Below are 5,095 nucleotides of genomic sequence, written 5' to 3' on the forward strand. Positions count from 1 at the left end.
CAAAATGGAGAAAATTAATTACTGTTTTTTTTGTCATGTTAATTTACAGCATTGGAAAAGAATAATTGGCTAAAGTCTACATGCACACAATTATGCAGACAGGTTTCATTAAGAAGCTTCTTTATGCCAGTTTTATGGCTGCTGGTGGTCCAACAACAAAAATATAGCGATTGCCAGAGTTTTATGGCTTTATAATGTGGGGATAATAACATTTAACAGCAATCGGTCAATTAGTAAATGAACAACTACAGTCCATTTACCATTTATATGGTTTTCAATGATGTGTCCAAAAAAAGGCTGCCTGCAACCTCTGCTCACATAGCAAGTTTTTGGCCCAATCCCATGTTCTCGCTTTGGCCCTAGCCCTTCATTTTTCAGAGATAAAGTCCCTTTTTTCTTTTAGGGGACAAGGAGTAGTCCTCTATCCCTTCAATTCTAGTACGGGGGTTGATATTTTGATTGTTACGTCACTACTTATTCTTGAAGGAACCTCATCTGTGCAAATCAGAGATGTGGGGCCAGTGGGAAGAAGTTTAGACCTTTCACTCCAACGTGTCACATAAAAACCGAAATGGGGCTGTGAACCATAAACTGACTTGTTTTGTTTCTCTTCAAACGTAGTCCGCCACCCTCCTCGCCACCTTCAGTTGCGAAGAGGATTGATTCTAACTCAGCATATTTTATGCCGTTCAGTCTTGCCCAGAATGTACGAAACATGAGACGCACTCTTTTGTGTCCACAGCATTAAGGTTAAGAAGAATTACAGCAGACAACGGCATGTGACCTCGACACATGCTGTTGGTGCACATCAAGCTGGAAGTAGTCACCGCTAATGAACTCAAAGGAACACTGAGGAAGCGGCTCTCCATGGAACTGAATGGACCCATTCGGTTCTGGTTGAATATACGCAGTGAGAACGGTGTTGTGAAGCAACACAACAGCAAAGTGTCTCTGAGTTATCGGCTCGTCGTCATTCCAAAGTTAAACTTCTTGTTGCAACCTGTTGAATTATCAGACCTTATTTCACCATTTTACCGTGTTAACGAGTTTTTAATTTTTTAATTAACTGCCACTCTGGCTATGACTTGTAATGTTAACATGTATTTTCAGCAGTGTGAAACAGCTACCCCAAAGAAGTGACTTTATCAACTGATTCTTTGTCAAATGTTAACTATTCTTCCAGATGTTAACTTCTAGAGTTGAGTTTACAAAAACTGTTGTCAGTGTATCGACTTACAAATGGCAAGAGATCATATTTCAGTATTAATACACATGAAAAAGGGTAGTAGTGAGACATCTTTATTTTCTGGCAACAAACTGGACAAAATCTATGAATAAGCTATGTTAGCTGGTCTTAATAAGGTTTTAATCATGTCTGTCGTGTTCATTTTTGTCAGGTTCTAGCTTTTATTCCAGCCAGAGTAGTTTGAATTTACAAAGAATTTAATGCTAGCATTAGTTTAAGTCTCATTTCCTCCCTTCTTACCTAATACAGGTATGTCAGGTTGTAGTGGGGAGCTCTCAGAGTTTTTTTTATTTCCCCAGCTCATATAAATGAATTTAATTTTTTAAAAAGCAGGTCAATGGTTGTAACAAAGTGGGTGAACAAATGGTTGTCAAGTTAAAGAATTCAAATGTTATGATAAATCTATTGTTTTACCTTTAAAGTCACCTGATGGCACAGACTGTTTTCCATGATTTTCTCTAAACCTCCACAAGCCTTTAAGCAGCAAAGCCGATCATCTGGCTCCAAAGAGGTCTGATGTCCCAATGTGATACACCAAAAGGAAAAGTTCCTAGCATTATGCAATTAGTGATTATCTGCATTGACATCCTGTTTGCTGCTGGATATTGCATTTATCTTACCATCCACTCCTCTCGCCACATTCCAACCTGTGCTGCAAAAACCCGCCTCACCCCCTCGACTCGGCCCTCTTCACCGCACCAGCTTGTGCTGAACTGGGTGAACGGTTGGCCCACATCGAGGACAACAGGAAATCCCCATGCTTGTTTCATGCCAGTTCGTGTGGCCTTGAGCTTCAGTAAATTAATATGCGCCGTGACTCTCGGATAGGGGAGCACAATTGCACGACTTAGTGTGTCCTCTCCATGAAACATTTCAAAGAGCAGTTTCCACTCATGTGTTTGGGAATTTGCTACCACTGACTTATTGTGTAGGCTACTCGTTGTTTTCCAGTTAGTTGTAGCATGTTCACTTATTCTACTTGGGATGTATTAATCAATGAATACCGGGGAGCAATTAAACAACCTAAATTATACAAAATCTTAACTTTTCTGTGTTTAACATACCATCTTACCCTTCTTTAATGCGGTTTATCTAAGCTCTTATCCTCATTTGTAAAGAATCTGCATCTTATAACTCCAACTTGATGGCTCTCATAAGATTCCTTCAGCTTGACAAGAAACTCTTAATCACCTTTTCAGAGTCAGAATCATTTTAATTGCCTTTAAAATGTGATGCAAATTTACATCATTGAAAAAACACACATTGAAAAACACGGATCACAAAAGATATAAATCATACAAGAGATTACTTTGAGAGTCAAGTGTTTGAACATCAAAACAGACAATAAAGGGATCAATATATACAGCTGGTGTAGCATGTACATGGAGGCTTGATAATATGCAGTACGGTGGGCACAGTTCTACTACTGTCCATCGACAAAAAACACTTCAGGTTTCTCTGATTCAATCATGTTTCGATAAAGAATTTACTGCAGCATCTGCATGTCTCATTGATGTGACTGATGCACAGGTAAAGCCTTTGAGTTGCCTTTAGTGACACACGACGAAGCTAAAATGACATAAAAACGATAATACTTTTATAACAGTTAATTGCTGCAACATTATAACGCATTCAGGAAATCCAACAGGATGTGAAATCTACAGGATCAAAAGCAGAAGGGGTTTTTCTGAAAATTCGACTTGAAATCAATTAGCTGTTATTTATACTCTGATCATGTCTTAATTTGACCTTTTAATAGTTTCAACACTTATTTATTCAAGCGTTGGGGTAAAATTACACAAGCATTAGTCTGTGTAGATGAATGAACTCATTCACTGAAGCTTATTTATTAATCTGTTGCAAAAACAAAGTGAAACTGACTGTTAAAGTCTATTTATCAATGTACTGTACAAGAAGAGGATTTCATGCCACGTGATAAACGTCCCTTACATTGAACATTGTTATGACACTACTGGCCAGTGCACAATAAACAGATTACTGGAAGGATACTATATGGCTGTCCGTGAATCTGTAAAGCTAAAAGTTACATACACATTTCTAAAAACACATGATCCATGCATCTACGAGCTTGCAAAAGTAATGTTGAAAAGTGTTACATTTACAGTGATAAACTTGTTGAAAATGACTGCAGTTTAAGCGACGGATGTTTATTTTTGGGATAAACAGAGAAAATTAAATTGTCCGCCTACAATTTTAAATTATCTACTGAAAGATACTTTGCTGAGTATCAGACTGAATTGTCAACAAATTGTCCACCTTCAAATATCAATAAAGTTTTCAATCTAAATCAACCTCTGCATCTTGTAGACAACGTTGTATAAACAAAATGCCTCATGTTTTACCACCTAGATCCTTTTTGAATAAACACACAAGACCTAATAACTTTATTCTATTTCATAAAGTAATTTTTTCCAACTCAAGTGTCTGGGATCAGCCATCTTAAAGTCATTCCACACAATCTTTCTTCTCCGTTTTCATCTCAAACGTTCAGCAGGGCCAGTTATGCGCTTTCATGCTCTCCATCTGAGAGCCTTCCAGCTATAAATTGGCTTTGAATTCACATTTGTTTCCCCGTTGAAGCATTACTGCCTAAATCTGAGTTCTCTGGCAGTCTAAATCATATTTTCATTCAGCATTTGCCTCTATTTGGCTCAATAGTTTCTGCCGCATGTCCCTACAAGTGTCTTGTGTCCCTGCTTCTGCAAATTTGTGTTTCAGCTAACGCCTCCAGTTTGGTTGTGTCATCTTTCGCTTCAAGCTTGTAATTTGCTACACGCCTTTGTTTTCCCTGAATTTGACATTTTTTGGACAAATTTTCCAAATGTCAATTTGACATTTGACATTTTTTGTCAAATTTGACATTTTTTGTCAAATTTGACATTTTTTGTCAAATTCAGGTTTTGACATGATTAACTCAAGAATAAATATTGTCTACAGTCACTCTATTTGCTCACACTGAATCTGACATTCAGGAAAGGGCACAAAGTGTCGTTTGCAACACTAGTTGCGTAATGAATTTGAATTTCAACAAAACAGCAACAACTCTAAATAATGTGTGAGCGTGCATGTCTCGTTTGGCTCTGTGATGGACTGGCGACCTGTCCAGGGCGTACCCTGCTTCTCGCCCAATGTCAGCTGGGATCGGCTCCAGCTGCCACCCTAAATTGGATAAAGTGGGTATAGAAAATGGATGGATGGACAAAACGGCAACCAAGAAATAATTCATGTTGCATTTGAACTGGTTTATAAAATCTGGAAAACCTGTAAATAGGTTGAAACTGAAGGTTTGAGAATAATCATTTGAAAATACAATTTTTAAAGATTGTCCTCTAACATGATGAGAATAGGTTTTCAAAAAGAGAGACACTGAACATCGACATGCAGGCATGCTTAAACTTAAAGGAGAATTCCGGCATTTTTACAAACATATCCCATCTGTTGGAGACCAAGGAAAGTTTGCCAAAGGGAAAAACGCGAGAAATTTTCATTAAAATTAATTTGTGCACACGCCTGTGGAACACGGAAGCTGAGAAAGGTAAGTGCGCTGTTTTTGAAATCTCAAAATGTATAATGTCTGTGCTAGCTAATGGTATGGTTAGCCCCTGGGTTGAATTGTAGTGCTACTGACACCACGGCCAATTCGGTAAAAAGTATTTTAATACACGTTAAGAGCCTCAGGAAAGGTTAAAAGCTTGCCCGATAGAGCCCGCTTTCATGGAAATCAGCGCAATCGGACAACTTTGCGCAGCGGGCATGAAAATTTCTCGCGTTTTTCCCTTTGGCCAACTTTCCTTGGTCTCCAACAGATGGGATATGTTTGTAAAAATG

The sequence above is a fragment of the Odontesthes bonariensis genome, chromosome 16 (assembly GCF_027942865.1).
Source record: "Odontesthes bonariensis isolate fOdoBon6 chromosome 16, fOdoBon6.hap1, whole genome shotgun sequence".
Classification (NCBI taxonomy): domain Eukaryota; kingdom Metazoa; phylum Chordata; class Actinopteri; order Atheriniformes; family Atherinopsidae; genus Odontesthes; species Odontesthes bonariensis.